Consider the following 22237-nt stretch of genomic DNA (forward strand, 5'->3'; position numbering starts at 1 on the left):
GACACCAAGACGTAAATAACTAAACTGAGTATTCAGACGCATTCCTTCTCATTCTATTGATTAAATCATATTAAAAAAGCAATTCCTATCGTTCGCATCCGATTAAATTGGAAATAGCAACATGGCCAACCAAGCATCGCTCTATCGAAAATCCAGACGAATAGATTTCTGCTCATTTCCAACTAAAGCTCTTGGATGCCGCAGGAATTTGTGCAAGAGCTCTTCTCACTGTTGATGCTGTAGAGGGTCAGGTTAATATCTGGTGCCTCTTTTTTAGCTTTCCTCCCAGAGATGTTGGCTCGGATCCCAGACTGCGACGGCGTCTTTGATCATTTATGATATAAGTATGATACGTGTATCTATGGTACAGTGAGAAAGACGTGATATATATATGTATATGTATATGTATGTATATATATATATATATATATATATATATATATATATATATATATATATATATATATATATATATATATATATATATATATATATATAGTGTGTGTGTGTGTGTGTACTGAAATCACACATAAATCAAAGATTTAATCATATGTAAGTCTATAGAACCATAAGCACATCCACTCTCACTCAAATATATTTGTATATATGTAATGTAAGTAAATATTGGTTAAACCACTGAATAACTAAACGATTGCGCTTTTGTACAAAGTATGTATTCTTTAGCTCTCTGTTAAACTTTCATTATCGCAGCCACTTATTCTATCACATGTTCGGCGCTGAACACATGAGCACGATTCTGAATCAATGCCTTACCAAGGTGGCTTCGGAGGTCCCAGAAGGGAATGTATGACTAAGGCATACGTGCTCTCTCTCTCTCTCTCTCTCTCTCTCTTTCTCTCTCTCTCTCTCTCTCTCTCCTTTTTCTCATTGCCTCTCTCTCCCCTGAGGTCTTAAATCCTCAAGGGAAGGGAAATCATGAAGAGAAGCCGGATTCCAGCTTTGCGTGTTAATATCTTAGGAACGTGACTTCATGCAAGCACGTTTCATCGATTCCTCAGGGCAAGTTGACGGCAGGGAAAAGGTGAGAGGGTACGTTAGCTCGGTTGGTACGTCGCCCTCTTCCTTCGTACACTATCTGCAAAGAATGACACATAATGAAAGTGAAGAATTCGCTCGTGGCTTGGTATGTTACCTCTTCGAATGCCTCCTTCTTTGGTTCGCTCTGCGAGAGGTGATGCGGGATGTACTCGCAAATGGAATGCGATTCAGTCATTCGTTCGTACTCTTTTTTTATGTATTGTTATGTTTTGGAAGTTTGCAGTAATTAGGCTAATAAATAACAATAGGTAATGTTATTTACTATTACTACTCATCATTACTACAGGACCTTTTACAGATATGAAGAAAAATCTCAACTGGAGACAAAATGTCTTAGATTACGGTACTTTCCTTCTCATAGGCGTCCAGCCAAGCGATCATGTAATGTCATGCAATTACAAGAAAAAAATAGAGCATCTTTCTTCTTGTAATGCAAACAAAAGAAATTTATATTTTCACTGTTTTAGCCTAGGATGTTCTGCGTTTTTACATTATACTTTCAAAACAGTTGAAATATCAGCCGGTACTCCAAAATACAGAGAGAGAGAGAGAGAGAAGGCTCTTCTTCCCATCCGCTACTCAGTATATTTCAAGTGACATAACCAGCGTTATGTTGCATTACACAAGAGATTAAGCCAGATCGTTGGACATGAAGTGTAACATCGGCCTTCTGCCTTTTTTTTTTACTGTCGTAAACTTCGTGAGACTGACCTCGAATGTTCAGGAAAGGCCAAGGTTTTATTTTGCGAATGATTCCAAATTCATAATTTCTCTTTTTATCAAATATGTTGCTGTAAATGAGGGCAGCAACCAACAACATAAATTTGATTTACTCACGTATGCTTACAAGTGGCTATAGTAAATGTCATTTGACTTTTTCATGGTGAGCAAAGTAATTCACATTATGTTGTCACATTATGCTGTTTCATTATGACAGCAAATAATCATAACTTTGTGATACAATTTCCACGTTGTACGAATTAGGTTTTTCTTTGTTCTCTAGTTGGCAGTTGGTATGATTTGTGTTATGCTTGTTGAATACCTCATTTAGTGAAAAACCTCCAGAAGCTGTTTTTCTATCCCGAAGATTTATCCAGGAACAAGAGCCCGTGCCAGCACGAAGTAAGCTTATTCTAAAACAACAACAAAAGCTCCATCTATAATACCCTAACTAGTATGTCTCTCTTACACCATCGTAAAGAGAAGCAGAACGTTTCTTGCCGATTCGTAGCGAGAATTCGAAAACAATCAGCGAGAATACGGCGCCTTTCTTTGCACCACGTAAGCCGCGCGAACAATACGAAAAGCGTACAGGTCGTATACTTCTTCCTGTTTCACCATTCGAAGCCGGAACGGGTCTCTCAGTCACGCACGCAGGTAATTTCGTCAAGCATCAACAACCGGTGTCTCAAAAATGAAAAACAGGGGGTTGAAATCCAATTTCTATGTGTGGGTGCCAACCTTAGTTTACGAGCTAATCCGCTGCAGATGACGGCGGAAAGGGTTGTTTACAGCGTAGGGATCTAATTAAGAACTAGGAAGACGGCGAACGACTCCTGGCTGGGTCATAGGGTTTTTGGCATTGACGCAAATGTGGCCCCGGCCAAAATCCAAGGTATAAGTCAGCATCCACTCGGAGGTGTAGCATGTAAGACTCGAGATCCTGAGCCATACACTGAGCATGCGCTGATCACGCTTCAGAGAGCACGATGAAAGATGAAGAACAAGACTGTTGTTATGTCTGTTCATCCTGATGTCATGTGACTGTGCTCTTGAATACGCTGGTTTTTTTTTTTATTTCTCGTGTAAATAAACATAGAACTAAAACACTGTAATGAATCTCAAGTAGTTGATGTTGTAAAAAAAAAAATGTAGCTATCTTTAGTTACTGAATGTGTGCAAAGTTTCAGCTACTTGTTGAGGGAGAGCCATATTTTCGCGTAAATATATGCGACCTAAAAGTGCCTTCATATATATTGTATGTTGGGATATTACTCTTCATTGCGCTCTCTCTCTCTCTCTCTCTCTCTCTCTCTCTCTCTCTCTCTCTCTCTCTCTCTCTCTCTTTTGGGACGAGTTAGTATATGTAAGAACACTGTGTTCACCAACTGTACACCTGCCCAGAATATTGGCAGGTGCTTATAACTGACAGGATTCTTATGACTCGAAATTTTGTAGTATGTGAATCTACACATCATGAATGTTGTGACTTAAATAATTCCAGTCATTTACGTCTATTGACTTGAACTTGATATCCGTTTACATAATTTCATGTATGATTAAGTGCAGCTAAATATTGAATAATTAGTGTTACTAAGTCCCAGTTTTAGGCATTTATAGACTCGCATGAAGGATTGGTTTCCAAATGAGGAATCAAAATTGGAGCAAGATTTAGTAGAGGATGGATAGCTAGGCGGGAAAAGACCAAAGAGACCAGATTAAAAAGAAATCCAGCGCTACCTATAGTGAGTCACGTAGCCAGTACTCTTACATGGGTATTTAGAACGTCATTATCATGCACATTTATTGATGTGTTTTGACAGACGTACGTACTTCAAGTTTCAGAGTTAGCAGTCTTATACATTTCTGTCAAAAGCGAGGGAGTGAGGCTTCAAATTTTAAGCTGAATTACAAATCCTGAATAGTGGTTTTCCTTGGGAAAAAAAATCATATATTTCTCTCGACGAGGGTGATAAAAATGCTCTGTGCCATTAAGAAGAGGAGCAAGCCATACCACCTTTAAGAGGATACGAAAATTGCATAGAAATCAAGCACGGTCGTGAACTGGGAAACGGAGGGGACATTAAAATGTTTTAGTCGTCCGAAATGGAAGCAGAGAAGAGCTGTATATGAGTTTCGAGAAGACAGATTAATAGAGAAATATTTTAAGACAAGGAACTGATATTTTGCAAGACTGTTACTAAATTTCAAGGCTAATAGGCCATGTAAGGGATGATATTTATCACTGTTTCGTAAAGACAGAAAAGTATCGTGAGACGTTTAAAGGAAAATTTAAAGGATCGCTGTTCGAGAATATTCGTTAAGGTCACCAACCGGCAGGTACCTGAATAATAGGTCAGAAGTGACCAAGCAGACAAAAGTAAGGGAACAGACTGCTATCAGTCAAGAAACGCAGGATTGAGAAGAGGGGATAATGAGCGCATCCAGGAACATGAACAAATTTCTCTTGCATATGTTTATAATTCTTTTTTTTTTTTTTGGCTTTAGCTACCAGTATCATGAAATGCCCAATGACCTGTCACGAAACACCACCTGCATTGCGTTTAAGGCTTCGTGTAAAAGGGAAATTGTTCCCCTGGCGATTTCGTAAGGGCCCAAAGATCGGTTCAACATAAAGTTAGAAGGTATCAAGATTTTTTTTTTTGTGATTTTTCAGGAAACTGGCAGGTTCCTTTTAAGGTTAAATCAACTTGACAAGAAATTTAAGGGGGGCATAAGCTCTACACCATACTTTACACAAGACTTAAAAGAAAAACCATTCATATTGTCGTTGACGTAAGCAAATGTAATGCTGTAAACTACTTCCCGGTTACAGAAGGAGACTGCATTTTTAATGTTATTTTAAGGGAAAGATACAAGCTTTACCAGGATCGCTTGGTAGACTGTTTCTGAACTAAATGTCTGCAAAGAAACACGAAGGATACCAGAGATAAACGTGGGAAGTATACGCTTTAAAATTCTCTCCCTAGTGAGATGTGCACGTCACACTCAAGTTGACTCAGCCTTTCATTTGGTAGATTAATGTTGGCCTCCGATTTATGGAGCCCGCTGTGATCTGCTGAGCATTTTGGCCGTTCTTTGCACTTAGTGATAAAGTTTACCTGATAAATTGATTAAAATTATGTTTATCACATGAAGAAATAAAGTCCGCATACTTTGCTTATCATTCCTAATCCCTTTGTGTGTTTCGTGCTGTATATTTTCGGTGGGAAAAACTTTTTAGACTTAAATGTAATTTATAGAAAAGGTATATCAGAGAGACAGTACATAAACAGTGTTCAAGTTTTTAGCGATTCTAATCCTTCCACAAACTAGTAATTAGGCGAATGTCGAGACATCGTATGAGAAATCTCATCAGTTATACATCCCTTGGATTTATGCTGATACTTTCCTGTTTGTCTCTTGACCTTTGTCAGCTGAATATCATAAATACTTAGACCTGAGAAGTAATCCTTGTAATCAGAAGTTAACAAAGGGAGTCTCATCTGACTGCACATACCTTTAGTGGGGTCTTACCTATTCCTTTTTTTATTCATTATTTTTATGCTAGTCGCATGTGGAAACCTGTAGGAATCTGGAAAACTGTGAGCAGTAACAGAATTCCGCAGCTGTAACAGTCAGTATTCACAGAACAGAGTGATCCAAAGAACATTAATATTTACCTTTACTGAGCAACTGTGGGAAAGAGAAACCTGCCAGGTGTTACGAGGACACCTTGGAAGAGGGAATCTGATTCATCTCAACAAATGACTGTTCAAAATAGTACCTTTAGAAAAAGAGAGGGAGAGGGTCTAGAGTACAGAAAAGATCTAGGAGCAAGAATTTACCAAAAGCTTGCCTAATGTGAAACAACAGCAACAAGAGGTAATGGCGAGATTGTTCAGCCCTGCCGAGAGCAGACATATTCAGACGCACCTGAAAATAGAGTGTAATTTTCCACTTATTTCAAAGTAATTCTAAAAAATCCTGATTATAGCAGGAGAAGTTTTTATTACTTTGGAGAATATGGTAATCACCAAAAAGACTGGATTAAAATTACTTTAGAATCTGTTAAAACCATGCAGTCTACTGAAGGTAGCTTATGTCATTTATATTGCTCGTATGAAATTGCGGTGCGTTACACTCTCCGCCTCAAACAGAGGTTCAATTTAATCTTTTATTCTTCAAAATCAGAGGTTTTGCTCATAGAAACTTATGATAAACTCCTTCAATAAAAGTTATATCATAAATACAAATGGTTGCGTTATTCTCACGGGAATTATTACCAGACAGCTAGCTTCTTAAAGGACTTCGATTTTGAAACGCCGGAAACATTTTGGTTTTAGTCGAATTATATACTCGTTGAATCTGACTTCGCTTAGTACAATTATTAAGTTATACGCTATGTTTAGCGCATTATTCTCTTTACTGAAAAGTGGAGCGATTATCAAGGACGGACCGGATATTCCGACGTGGGTCATTTAATTCTCTGGAATTTAATATAGCGTATATCCGAAGTCCTCCAAATGATATACATGCTGAGGTTTGTTTATATGGCAAAGGTAGTCCTTAGGAAATAAAGTGATTTGTTAACCCTTGTTATTGTCGATGCAATTCGTACTGTACATTTCCTTCCTTTCTCAGAATCATTTAGGTGTTTGTTCTCAGCTGCGTTAAAACAACTGATTCGAACTAGTTAACTTTAAGTCATGTGCTATAAAAGGTAATGACATCCTAGGATTTAAGCAAGATTATGCAAAACATACGTGTTTGTTTATTAGTTTCTGTTGGAATGTATTAGAGTTTTTAAGTCACATTATTCTTTGGGTACTGTGTGTGGAACCAAAAAAAAAAAAAAACAGTACAATGATCACTGCCATATTCATATTTCAACTTGTGATCAGAGGATAAACACCTAAAGCTGCTTCTTTCACCCATACAGAAGCCTCATCAGCAACATATCAAACTCTCCAATGCACACTACGCCAGTTAGTGCTCTCTCTCTCTCTCTCTCTCTCTCTCTCTCTCTCTCTCTCTCTCTCTCTCTATATATATATATATATATATATATATATATATATATATATATATGTGTGTGTGTGTGTGTGTGTGTGTGTATACTATATATATACTTATACATATACACACACACTATATATGTATATATATATATATATATATATATATATATATATATATATATATATATATATATATATATATATATATATATATATATATATATATATATATATATAATCTACCTATCTATCTATCTGTATATATATATATATATATACATACACACACACACACACCCAGCAAGCCTTTATATAAGAGTAATTTCTGTCACCGGTTCTTGCATCAGTCAGCAGATATGAGATGAGAAGGAATTCCCAAAAGTTGTTTTCCCAAAGAGATTAGCGACGCTTCTGTGTTTGGTGGACCCTTGGAAGACCGAAAAAATTTGAAGCGTATAATGCTTCTCGGAGGTTTTTCATTTCACTTTAACTTACTTTGATCAAGATCAACCATTTTCTTTATGATATGAAATGTGGCTTCCGCTAATCTTCTTGTCTTGAAAATATATATAGATAACTGACGTAAATTCTGGCTTTTTGCAGCTCCTATTTCAGTAAATAAAACAAAGGGTTAGTATGTGATAATAGTCATAATTCACATGAAATGAAAGAGAATGTTTTGCTCACAATTCAGGTGGTTTGTGGTCTAACACAAGCACATGTCATCAATTTGGGTCGTGTGGAAACGCCTTGAGAAGTATTTTGGGAGCGGATGGTCGCGAGTTTTGTCTTCATGAAACTGATTAGATTAATTTTTCTCGAAAACTTGCTGGCTAATTATATGCATAACAACTGAAAATATTCCATATACACTGGTTATATCACTGTTGTCAAGTTGAAATTGTCGGCAGCAAATTAGCACTGATATTTCTTATTTTAAACTACATGTTGATGTCTTAACATCAAACGATGGAAAATATTCTCTCTCTCTCTCTCTCTCTCTCTCTCTCTCTCTCTCTCTCTCTCTCTCTCTCTCTCTCTCTCTCTCTCTCTCTCTCTCCTTCTGTGTGCAGCTAAAGAAAGCGTTGCTTTGAATTATTTGCGTAAAAGATAATAGTCATTCTCTTCTTTAAATTTGATCCTTCTGACAAAAATTCTACCCTTGCCAAATGCCTGCTGTTGGAAATAACTACAGTTTACAGTTTTTTTTTTCCAACAATAATGCTATTGATAATAACTAAAACTCCCAAATAAATTTTAATGTGTTTACCATAAGTCTCAGTTTAACGTGCTGGATGGAAAGTAGTGCAGAATAAGATCTACTGGTGTATCTGGCGTCTCTCTTATTCAGAAATCAATAAACTCAGGACCTAGTACCAGGGGTAGGGAATAATATCTCTTCACAAAACGACGATCCATAAAACTGATTTGCCTTAGGTGTTGAGTCGGCCCCCTACCCACATCCTCCCCTTCTCCCATCCAACCCCGTCTTAATCCACGCTCTCAAATTTAAAGTTTTAGGCATACTAGTTTTCATACGGCTGTACTTCGCGACAGCTTGCACATTGTGATGTTTTGTACCTGAGAAGAAAGAAGCATAAGGTCCAAAACTAATTGACTGTAAATCAAATAAACTTCAAGACGCTGGTTAGTTATGGTGGAGTTGCCCCTCGTACGCCACTGTCTTTACGACTTGCCTGTTCATTGCATATTCCTGTCCTGGCATGAGCAACTTCCTTTTGCTTTTAGGCAAAGCAGATAACTGCAACAAGAGTCGCATATCAAGATTCTCGCCCGTTCCGTTTGATTTCAAAATCCCATGCAGCCTGTACATTGATTGTTTTAACTTTTTTAGTCTTTCACAAATTTCATCTCATGAGTACTTTTATTGGATGTATATCATCCTTTTTCCATCCAGCGTTCAGATCGAATACGTTCCCATATGACAGCATTTATTGTTTGTTATGAGAATGCTTCTGAAAGAGTGCAGAAACATAATCATCTCTCTAACAATGATGAAGATTATATGTAAACGACCACTCAAGACTGAGTTGTTGTCCACGCATACTGTAGAGCCGAGGTTATCAGGCAGAAAGGATATACGGTGACAATCATCTTCGCCACAGGATGCATGACGGGGTCATCGCACCGGGAGGCATCAGATTTCACCACGCGTCTTATAGTAGCCGAAGTCGCGCGGCATTTCAGGGTCTTCGGAATACCAATTTGTTCGAGACGAAATGATGAGTGTGTTCGGTTCTGGGCAACCTGTAAAGTGCAGGTAAAAAGACTATAAACGCGTAAGCATTTTTTTTCTTATAAGGGTTATCAATTGATGTGATATATTCATATTCATGCTTAATCGTATATGTAACTGTGTGCGCGCGTGCTTACGCATGCAATATGGAGATATAACTTTCCATAGGCTCTACACTTTTATTAAGCCGCCTCTGGTCTACGAAGTTAGAGTTCAAGTCTATTTATGTAAATGCAAACCCGTGGAAGAATACGCGTGCGTATATCTGTTTCTACGGAAAATGTTTTTCAGGCGCTACTCTCTCTCTCGCCCTCTCTTTCTATTTTCTTTGTGTGTAGAAATGGATGTGTGTATGTATGTATGTATATATATATATATATATATATATATATATATATATATATATATATATATATATATATATATATATATACACACATACAACTTCAGAATACAATAATTTATGCACGTTTTACTTACCTTCTATAGTGTTCTTATATAGGTTTTGATGATTGATAATTAAGTATACTTGAGCTACCTTTGTCTGCACAATGAGATGCATATGCCTACACCTCTCGTATGGTTGCACTTTCCGAATCTTTGTTGCCAGAACTGCTAGCATGCACTCCACACGTGTAGCTCATCAGAAAGTTCAGTGTCATCCTTCAAGGTCACCCTTTTCTGACGTCATCGTGCGCTTATCATATGTGAGGGATTCACGTTTTGCATTCTTCTGTGATGGATGAGCAGGGCTCTGGAGAGAATTTCATGGGACTTATTGGTCACCATCTGCTTAGTCGTTATAACAGTCTTTTAAAATGGGTGAACATGAATTACATGAGGGTCTTGTGTTGATTGTTTTGTCCAAGAATGAGATAGATTAGTTAGGGGAGGAAATGTGGTGGTCTTTAGTGTTGAGTACGCTATAAAAATTGTTCTATAGATGTTAGATTGGTTTTTTATTTATTATCTTTTCTGTGAACGAGTAGTTGCTTGCCTGATAGGTATTAAGAGCCTTTTATAATGGCTCAAATATGAACTGGAAATGATATCAAAGTTTCATATTTCAGTTATGCTGTACCACTGGTTCTCAAACACCAAGTAGACTTTCCCCGCCAAATAACCCATGTTGTGCCTGTTTGGTTTTTAAAGCCAAAGTGAACGACTTTTGTGAGATCCTTGATGAACTCTTGGTGCACAGGGTTTCTTATTGAGCAATGGCTTATTAAGCCAGAATCCTTTTGGGCCATAGATGCAAAAATGAAAAATAATAATTGATATAATAACAGTAATGTAGGGAATCACGTTCTCCCTGGATGGGAGGCTCTGGCTCCCGGAGAACTACAACAATTGGTGAAATTGCTGGCAAAAATGTTCTTGTTTTACAATAGTCTGGAAGTCTCTCGTGGGAATTAAGGCTACAGGTGGCCTTACACGTTCAAAAAAAGCGTCAAAATTTTGCATCAAAATTTTGACGTGTAAAACTTTGATACAAAATTTTGATGCATAATTGCCCACACACGTTTAGGCGTTTTTCCCATCAAAATTCAGTATCGTCAAAATCTTCGACATGGATGCATCAAATCTTTTTTTGACATCAAAACGTCCTACACACTAAAATTTTGCATCAAAATTTTGTTATCAAAATTTTGATGCGAAATTTTGACGCTTTTTTTGAACGTGTATGGGCCCCTTTAGAATCACGGAATCCCATCCGATGACTAATCAGTTGTGTAGCGAGATGACCGTAGGCCTACTCACGGACCATATAAGTAAAGGATTGTTGAGAATTTTCACTCGTTGAATATGATCCGCTATTACGTACATCTCTTCTCCAAATTGAGAGTTCAAGTTTGTTTACATTACGTGATGGTTTATTCTCCAGACGCATGATCAACACTTGATACGGTTAATTTTACATTTTAAAAGAATCTCGCAAAATTTCTATGTAATACACCATACCCGAGTGATGAACTTCATGAACCTAGGCACTATTGATATGACTGTTGACTTAGCGAATATAAACTTGGTAGTTGTAAGACCTAAAGTCTCAGTGTCAATCAATCAGTCAATCAATCTTGGAATCAAGAGGCATAGCCATTGAATAATAACACCAGCGAATCCAATTTGTTCGGTAACCTTTCATGCTATCCTAAATTTTTTTTTTTTTTTTTCAACTTACCGTCCCTGGTTACGCCTGAATACGGCCAGATTCCGTCAGTGAATTTAAATTTTAGGTGTCTGGACAAATAATGGGCGAAGCATTTTAGGGCTAGACTGAACTATGAGTTGTGACAAGAGTAATCATGGAGACGAATTATCCGTCCTTGGCATTTTGCCTTGGATGAGTTTTTTTTTTATTATTAATATGATAGCGTACGGGACTTTATTGTAAACCCTGCTATATAAAAATGAAGTGTATATCAATATGTTTCTCGAGTGTAATTTCCACCACATACCTAGGATTAGATAGTCCACGGGCAATTCCAAGGTAATCCAGCCATGAGCCAACCTCTCTTTCACTGGATTAGCCTAGGTATACAGAGGATGCTTTCCGTAGACTACTGGCTGGCATTCCCTAGGTCTGCCGTCATTTTTGACGGTTTGGGTGCAATAGTTATCACTAAAGTTCAAGTCATTAAATGACTGGTTATAATTGTCGTATATGCTGCATGCATGTCAACTACTGTATAACTTGGAGGTTTGTCCTTCTTTTTTAATGGTTAATCGACATCACATTCCCTCAATAACAGTGGGTTATGGCTTCAATCTCAAACGACAAGGGGGCGACCTGGTTACTTAGGTAAAAAATGTCATTGTTCCACTGTTGACCTTTGCTATGAAGCCCAGACAAACTAATATCCTTATAGCCTACATATTTTACGTGTTCTAACGGAGGTAGTTTACCAGGGCTTGATAGCAAACCTGTGAACCCATTTGCGTGGGAAACTAGGTTTGTCAAGGGAGCACTGACCTCGGCCACAAATGCGAAGACGGCTCCTCATTTTCAATTCAGGTACAAATATTTACTCTACTGTCAATATTTTCGTTTCTACCACTGAGTATCAGTCCTTTTGAAAATATCTCGAAAACCCAAAACGAAACTGATCAAGATGTATATCATGTGTCTCATTTTTCCTAAGCAGTGCATGTGCTTCCATACATGAATTGTACAATGTATAATGTGTGTGCTGGGTTTTATTTTTTTTTTCTCTCAGCATTAAGCTGTTCCCGTAACAGAATGGTGATTCCATAGAGAAATGACAACATAACGTCAATGTCACATTCATACTTCACCTACTAAATCAGTCATTTAAAATCAACTACGATAACTTTGATAGTAAATAGTAATCTGCACTCTGCTGCCACAAAAGTGCCAGTGGCTCAGGATTCTGAAGCATCATAGCTAAAGGATGAGAAGAGCGTAGTAGAGGGTTGCAAGAACCCCATAGGTTTTGGAAGTGTCCCCTACATGATAGATGATTTATTTTTTCTTGACGGCACCTGGTTAACGCAAGTCAGGTTATTATTAAGGACTGTTATTGTAAGTGACACAATGAGGACATTGGTGCTACTTTGGCTTGTTATCTACGCGTCACCTACTGCGAGTTGCTAGTACTAAACACCGTATGGTAAATGTAAAGTACACGACCGTGCGAAGATATCGTTTGTTAATATAATTTGTCGACTACACAATATAGAAATGGGTATATATAATACTTTGATCGCCGAGGGACTAGTACTAAACACGGCGTCCCAAGGAGCTTCCGTCATGTTTAGAATTAGCACCTCGGAGCAGGCGACGCGTAGATAACAAGCCAAAGCAGTACCGAGGATGTTAATGTCCCAGGAAACTCTAATGGTTTAAAGTACAGATTTAATGGAAAGGAAGGAATAGTAAAGAGTTGTGAACCCACTGCGTGAAATCTTCCCTGCACCCACCCATGACAAACGAGCCTCTCTTCCTTGCGTCAGTGGCCGTCGTATGTCATACCTGCAGAATCCCCCCCCCCCCAACTCTCCCCCGCCCCCAAATTAATAGTAACATAGCTACTCTGCATGTTGTGAAAGTGCCCAATGCCTTCTATGGGTATCGCTAATACAAATACACACGCACACACATTTATATATGTGTGTGTTATATGTATATTTTGTTCATTTCAGTGTAGTTCATCTACTTAAACTTACAGAACAGTCTAGTCATTTTTAAAGCTTTCTCTTTACATCCCCAATTGTCTGAGTAATCAGAAAGAGGAATGCAAGAGACTAACAATCCTCTCTGATGGACAGACCTACTCCAAATCGATTACTTCAGTTTTACAAATTAGGCCTCTTTAGAACTTGAACAGCTAATAAATAGATTTTATGAACGGCGTAATTGTATAGACACTTCTAACGAAAAATGCCTAACACAGTCATTGCTGCAACAAAAGGGATAGTGGCAGATTTTCAGGACGAGACATTTCCCGAAGGAAGCATGGAAACAGCTGCTTATTTATAACCGTTGGCTAATATTGAACCCTTCCTCTTATCTAATCTGCCCCGCTAACACTTCCTTCCTATCCATGGCCACTTCTGCAAATGACGCAATAAATTTATAAATGAGACTCACCGCTTGATTTCTTTTTTGGAAAAATTGCGTCATGGGTATTTATTATTCGGCTTGTGATCGTGGTGAATATTCCTTATTTTGCATATATAACGATTATTGTTAGTAAAGTCGAAGCTGATTTCGGCAGTCATGTATAAAATAGAAAAGTAGATTGCGCAAATGTAGGTCGTTTTCATTTCCTGCCAGAATTTATCTAATATGTACTTTGCACTTCCGGTAACTGAAGGCTGCAACGTCTACAACTTTTTAATTAGCGCATATCAATTGCAATTTTCAATATATGATTTAATATTCCATCGAAATTTCACAGCTATATATTACCTTAGCGTAAAACCACGACCCTACGTCCAATGATTTCTATAAAAGTTTTAGCCATATTTAATCTGCCATCTAACAGAAGACACATTCACAAATTTTTTATTTATCATGTGATAAACTTCAAATTAAGATCTTCTGGTCCTAAAACCCTCGCGTGCGCTTTTTCTCTCGTGAATCTGAGTCACCTCGCTGATGACGCAATAGGAATACCGAAACGTCACAACATGGCCAAAACGTTACGGAAAAGGCCTCGCCCCTCCGAGGGTGCTCTCTCTCTCTCTCTCTCTCTCTCTCTCTCTCTCTCTCTCTCTCTCTCTCTCTCCGTATGGCTACGCCACTACATAACTAAACTTATCGATCTCTTGCTCTCCTCTCAGATACTACGCAGTATGAATGAATCTCTCTCTCTCTCTCTCTCTCTCTCTCTCTCTCTCTCTCTCTCTCTCTCTCTCTCGCCTCGTGGTGCTGTGACAGTGGACTGAATTCACAAGCTTAGAAACCAGAGTTCGATTCTCTTGCGGACGAGAGGAACCTTATAGGAGCTTTCTTTACAAACCAGTATACCTCTGTTGAACTAAGCAGTGAATTACATGTAGGTGCCTAATTGGAGGATGACCGTTGTTTGTCGCAGCTGGGGAGGGGGAAGGAGGGAAGAAGGGAAGAAAAGAAGAGAGAAGGACAAGAAGACATCGCGTCGGCATGGTATTCCTCACTTATCTTTCTGGAATCCCACAGAGATCTTAATTTAATTCTATTTCTCATTGTACTTTGTCGAATTTAAATTGGCATTTTTTCCACGTTAGGTCATGCATTCTGTTGTGTGGAAGCTCATTTCAGTAAGTTCTTTGCACCTTTTTATATGTTCAGTGTAAGTATATAAACATTCTGATTAATACAATAACAATTCACCTAAGATATTTCTAAAATAAATTTCGTCCTTGTAATTAACTCAATGATGGTGAGATACTGTATTTTAAATTTCAGCCTTATTATGGAAAAATAAGGTACATTAATTTTTTTTTTAATTCGGATTTTTTAAAAGATTATGGTCATCTTTACTAAGTTCCATATGATATTAAATATTCTGATTTATTTTGCATTCAGAAGTTATTCAGTAAAGCTAGTAAAAATAAAAAAAAAAATTGCAAATAGAAAATAAATTGAAAATTTTATTCAGATTGAAAAATAAAATTGATGATCATATGTTTAATCAATTTCATTTTTTACGTTGAATGAAATTTTCAGTTTATTTCCTATTTACGACCACTTTTATTTTTACCAATTTTCCTGTATAACATACAGTAAATCTTAATATATATTAATAAAAGGAAAACGTTCCTAATTGGTTGCGAACGCGCAGTTCTAGTTTACGAAGAGTGCACGTGCATTTCATTGCTTCCTTCACCGCAGTGACGTCATTAAAAGGAATTAGAGCCGGAGAAGGCCGAAGAGGAACAAGGCCTTTCTGGGTTACAGACATTTCCGGCCGTTTTGAACGTTCCTAGTTTTTTTCTGCTTTGAACTGCCGCTTTTGCACGTCAGTATTGATGCATTTATTCGTTTGATTTTGTTTCCTACTTGTTTCGCGTCTCTGTTTTATCACATATGAGTGTACTATTTATTGAAGCTTATCTATAAGTTATTGGCCTTTTAGGCTGCTTCGACAAGAACGTTTGTTCATGTTGAGTAATAATAATAATAATAATAATAATAATAATAATAATAATAATAATAATAATAGCAGCATGAGTCACTAAAATGGTGAAGATGTAAATATACATTTCTAATATATATTTACACCTACACCATTGTAGATTTCTTCACCAATAATAATAATAATAATAATAATAATAATAATAATAATAAGTCTTGTTGAAAAGGATGGCTGTATTTTGCGATTTTATTTTATAGAGGATCTTTTCTATTTTCCGTATAATTTGCTTTTCAGGCTCAACGACGTTGGTCAGCAACTGGCCAGTCGCTGAGCCTGAAAAGCGAATTATAAGGAAAATAGAAAAGATCCTGTATAAGATAAATTCGCAAAATACAGCCATCCTTTTCAACAAGATTTGTTTGAAAGAGGGTCTGCTTCCTTCAAATAACAATAATAATAATAATAACCCGGACTCACATGACATAATTAAATCCTTCAAGTGGAAAGTCTATCATTCCCTTCTTGGTTGAGGCCCACCCTTTTTCCTCCACCTTCCATCTTCATTCTCCTTCCTTGCGCTTCTTCCTCTTCTTTTCTCCGGGCCTGGGCTAGATAAGAGTATTTGGTCGCCCATCCTGTTGGCCTTCACATCTAAATAGCAAATTTATGGAAATGCGACCCTGCCTCCGGGCTGTCACAGAATTCGGAACAAGACGGTTATCAACTCTCGGACTGAATCGGCTTTGCGTTATGTCGATGTCTCAGAGGGAGCAAGTAGTAAAATTATATGGAGAAGTTATTACGATAGTCAGTATAAAAGAATATTAAACTCTAGGTGAGTGTAGTGCGATTCTCTGATGAACTACAGTAATTCAAGTGGTTTTCTTTGTAACAAAAGAATGAAAGGATATGTTTAATATGATCATGCGTATTCCAGTGAAGGAACTCTGCTGAGGATTGTAAAAGCATTGGGAATGTATTGAAAGCAAGACCAAAGAAAGAGCTTTTTGTGTAAATAGATGAGCGATGATTTATGGGCTTGAATTAGGAGAGTATGAGAATACCACATTAATGATGTCACTCCGGTTGGATTGAAGATTACGTCTGTGAGGCATCCCGGCTTTTTTTATATTTGATGGTATATATACATTTCCTTAGATTACTGATTAAGCCAGACTAGTGCTGGCACGAGTTCTTCTTGGGCAGCCCGTCCTGCCCTTAAGAGTACTAATCACTCGCACACGCAAGTCTCTCTCTCTCTCTCTCTCTCTCTCTCTCTCTCTCTCTCTCTTCCCGCACACCAACTGGGATCCACCAAACTTGACTAACACCCATATACATAATTCACTACGGGGATCAACAAAGGAATTGTCTGTGAAAAAATACAAAGAAAAAAATAAGAGAGAATAGATAAAATAAAACTAAACACAACCCATTCTTCTTCGTCACAAGACTGAACACGAGTCCACTCAGTTGTGTGCACTTAGAGCGAGAGGCAGAGAAAGAGTTCACCCAATACACAGTTTTCCAACAACTCGGCCTTATGCACGAGACGCTTCTCGTAAGAGCAGGCCGCAAATCTCACACATCGGATAGGGAAGTGATTATCTCATAAATTATCGGGCTGCAATATGACTTCCAGGGCCAGTCATTCAAGTGCCTACGTTCTCTAGGTCTTGTTAATTGCTGGACATCGAGCTAAAGTTGAAAATACAGTTCTTTTCTTTGGGGAATATTTTTTTCCGAAATAAATTCTTTTCCTTTGATTTTTTTTATTTATATATTCATCGGACAAGACATTAGTGGGTTATATTAACAGAATAATATAGCAACAAAGATACCTGATGGGTTTTGACCCATAACGAATATGTAGACCACTAAGTAATGTTTACTGAAATAAAAATGGCTTCAGTATTATTAGTTTATAAAGTGATAATCATGATATTATTAATATAATAAAAAAGGGAACTTTGTGCTTTATATATATATATATATATATATATATATATATATATATAAGTAAATTTATGTGTGTATATACTGTATATACTTACACACACACACACACACACACACACACACACATATATATATATATATATATATATATATATATATATATATATATATATATATATATATATATATATATATATATATATATATATATATATATATATATATATATATATATATATATATATATATATATATATATATATACACACATTACACATCTGTTGTACTATTCAGGAATTTGGTCTGGAATGTGTACCAATTTTTTTAAAAAGTGGACGTTTCATCATTTCCTTAATTACCGTGATGATTTTGCTTCGTAATGGTACGAGAATTATTACCCTGGTCAGTACACATTTAGAATTACTTAGATCATGTTTGTAGCGTCATCAATAATTTTATCATATCCTTTCAGTCCCTTCTCCGAAATTTTAGCACTGCGTAGAGAGAGAGAAAACTTTGAGGTCCCTGAGTCTATTGCTCGTTAGAAACGCTTCAAATTTGCATTCACCCTGGCAACCCCATCTGAACATCAGCACGTAGTTACTCAGACTATGTTTGACGATGCAAGTGGCACTCCGGAATACTGTTGCGATCGAATGACGTCAAAGAAAGGGCCACGGAATTAAGTTGTATGTTGTTTGGTTGTCGTTCACTTAAATTTGTCCTTCGCTCTACGTGTGTTTATGAGAGAGAGAGAGAGAGAGAGAGAGAGAGAGAGAGAGAGAGAGAGAGAGAGAGAGAGAGTGGTCTTCTGGTTGGTAGCAGACAACGAGCCGCAGGAGTTTAAGAAAAAAGTTAGTCAATAAACATTTCCTGGAGACTTTTCATCTATATCATCATCTTTGTATGAAAGGAAAATATTATCTAACATATCTGCAAAACAACACACCACTTTGATGTGTGGGCGTGATGCCACCGAGTGACAGCTACACTTGAATGCTAATCTTATTTATCAAGTTCCTCATTTTCACAGAGAGAGAGAGAGAGAGAGAGAGAGAGAGAGAGAGAGAGAGAGAGAGAGAGAGGGGGAGAGAGAGAGAGAGAGAGGTTCCCACAGCACTCAAGATATTTAAACTTAATCATTCCCATATCCAAGCTACAGGGCATGAAATATATGGATATAACAACACCGGGCGATAAGCCATGTTAATTTCGCTCGTCCAGTAATGAAGATGCACTTGAAGGCCGATGAACACAAGGTTCATGATGAGGTGTAATGCCCCTATGAGGGCCGAGTGCCATTTCCTTGTTATATTCTGATTGGCGCTGTTTCTTCTTACTGTATGTCAGTATTTATATGGTTGTTAATTTGCCTTTATTTAATTATTCATTTTCCCACTTCCGTTCTCATTGTTTTTCGTATATGGATCTCAGTAATGTGAAAACTTGCATAGTCTATTCCTTTTTCATTAATAATAATAATAATAATAATAATAATAATAATAATAATAATAATAATAATAATAATAATAATAAATCGTCAAGTGACTTTACAAAGAACAAAGCTCCCGTTATATTTGCATACTCCTGATAACAGCATTATTACATATATTTTCTTCTTTACTTTCAACTGATTTGACTTTCTTCTGACAAGATGCTGATAGATCATTGTACTCCAAGGAATAAGACCTATTATTATTATTATTATTATTATTATTATTATTATTATTATTATTATTATTATTATTATTATTATTATTATTATTATTATTATTATTCAACGTCTCTGACGTTTCCTTCCCAAACAGTTCTTAAGAGTCAAGGATAACAAAACTCTCACTGATGTTAAATAGATTACAAACTTTTACGCACAGGCTCTGTTCAAGGTCCTTAGTTATGTATATTGCAGGTGGATCTGCTCATTCCAGCATCATAATGTTAAAGTTTTGCCATTAAAAGTTTTTAGACGGCGTATTTTCTTCCCTTTTTATTCTCATATTGGAACCTCTCTCTCTCTCTCTCTCTCTCTCTCTCTCTCTCTCTCTCTCTCTCTCTCTCTCTCTTAGGCACAAAAAGATAAAAACAAAAAGTTTACCAAGTGATACCCGGTACAAGTTCAACCTTTAGAACTCTCTCTCTCTCTCTCTCTCTCTCTCTCTCTCTCTCTCTCTCTCTCTCTCTCTCTCTCTCTCTCTCTCTCTTCTGAGAACGTGGGAGACAGAAAGGTTATATGGTCTCGCCGTATCTATTGATCTCAGCCAGCAGTAAGGAGTACACCGCTGTCTGACTGTTCAAGATGATTCTGTAAAGCACAGAAATCCCATATTTCGGAACCAGCTTCCAATATTTGATGGAATATATAGAATATATTTGTGAAAAGAAGGTCGTCTACATATGTTTTTTTTTTTATAGGCAAGATGTACAAATTCCTTTTGTTGTTTCCCAAACTTTTCCTAATGGGCTTGTGATCACGACTTTTAAGAGACTTGCAGCAAGGCTAAACCGTCTACCTAAACGTATGGTGTTTAATTAGACTATTCTTTCCTAGGACATTATTATTATTATTATTATTATTATTATTTTTTTTTTTTTATTATTATTATTATTATTATTATTATTATTATTATTATTATTATTATTATTATTATTTTCTATCACAGTCATCCTATTCGACTGGGTGGTTTTTATAATGTGGGGTTCTGGGTTGCATCCTGGCTCTTTTGAAGTCCATCACTTTTCTCAATATGTGCGCTGTTTCTAGTAGCACACTCTTCTGCGTGAGTCCTGGAGCTACTTCGACGTCTAGTTTTTCCAGATTCCTTTTCATTGATCTTTGGATCGTGCCTGGTGTTCCTATAATTATGGGTACAATTTCCACTGGCATATCCCATATCCTCCTTACTTCTATTTCCAGGTCTTGATACTTATCAATTTTTTCTGTTTCTTTCTCATCTACTCTTGTGTCACATGGTATTGCGACATCAGCGAGTGACACTTCCTGATTTTATCAGTCAACGTCACGTCTGGTCTATTGGCACGTATCACCCTATCTGTTCTGATACCATAGTCCCAGAGGATCTTTGCCTGATCATTGTCTATCACTCCCTCAGGTTGGTGTTCGTACCACTTAATACTGCAAGCTAGCTGGTGTTTCTGGCACAGGCTCAAGTGGAGGGCTTTTGCTACTGAATCATGCCTCTTTTTGTACTGGTTCTGTGCAAGCGCCCGGATATTCGCTTGCTATGTGGTTTATGGTCTCGTCTTTCATGTTGCACTACCTGCATATGGGTGAAATGTTATTTCCACCTATTGTCGATCGGACATATCTGGTTCTTAGGGCCTGATCTTGTGCCGGTGTTAGCATTCCTTCTGTTTCCTTCTTGAGTTCTCCCCTCTGTAGCCATTGCCATGTTGCATCGCTGGCCGGTTCTTTATTCTATCTCATGTACTGTCCGTGCATTAGTTTGTTGTGCCATTCCTCTGTTCTGTTTTTCATTCTCTTGTCTCTGTATGTTTCTTCCCATGCATCCCTTAGCCACTCGTCTTCACTGGTTTTCAGATATTGCCCCAGTGCTCTGCTCTCGATGTTGACGCAGTCCTCTATGCTCAGTAGCCCTCTCCCTCTTTCCTTTCGTGTTATGTATAGTCTGTTTGTATTTGCTCTTGGGTGTCGTGCTTTGTGTATTGTCATGTGTTTCCTAGTTTTCTGGTCTATGATGCGGAGTTCAGCCTTCGTCCACTTCACTACTCTGCGCTGTATCTGATTAATGGTACCGCCCATGTGTTTATGGCTTTCGCCATGTTTCCGGCGTTGAGTTTTGACTTGAGTATCGCCTTAAGTCTCTACATATATTCTTTCCTGATCATGTCCTTCATCTCTTGGTATTTTATATCCTCTCCTTCTATTATTCCCAGGTATTTGTATCCTGCCTCATCTATGTGTTTGATGCTATTCCCGTCTGGTAGCTGTATCCCTTCAGCCCTGTTACTTTGCCGTTTTGTATGTAGACCAAGGCGCATTTTTCTATTCCAAACTCCATCCTGATGTCCCCAGATACAATCCTTACAGCTTGATGTCGTCCATGAACATCAGATGGTTAATTCTGTTGCCTCCTTTCTTGAGTTGGTACCCAGTATCCATCTTCTGCAGTACTTTTGTCATGGGGATCATGGCTACTACAAAGAGTAGTGGGGATAGTGAGTCGCCTTGAAAGATCCCTCTCCTGATGTTAACCTCTGCTGGTCTTATCCCAGAGTCTGTAAGTACTGTATTCCAGTTGCGCATTGTATTTTTTAGGAAGCTGATGGTGTTTTCCTCTGCCCCATATATTTTCAGACATTCTATTAGGCACGTGTGCGGTATCATGCCGAAGGCTTTCTTGTAGTCAATCCATGCCATGCTTAGGTTGGTTCTCCTTCTCTTACTATTTTTCATAACCATTTTGTCTATTAGGAGCTGGTCTTTTGTGCCCCTACACTTATTATTATTATTATTATTATTATTATTATTATTATTATTATTATTATTATTATTATTTTGTAATAATAATCCATAATTATATAAATAAGTAGTATTAATATGCATCTTTTGGATATTAATACAATTTAATTATATAATTTTGGATTTTTATTACTTA

The sequence above is a fragment of the Macrobrachium rosenbergii genome, chromosome 48 (genome assembly GCF_040412425.1).
Source record: "Macrobrachium rosenbergii isolate ZJJX-2024 chromosome 48, ASM4041242v1, whole genome shotgun sequence".
In the NCBI taxonomy this organism is placed as follows: domain Eukaryota; kingdom Metazoa; phylum Arthropoda; class Malacostraca; order Decapoda; family Palaemonidae; genus Macrobrachium; species Macrobrachium rosenbergii.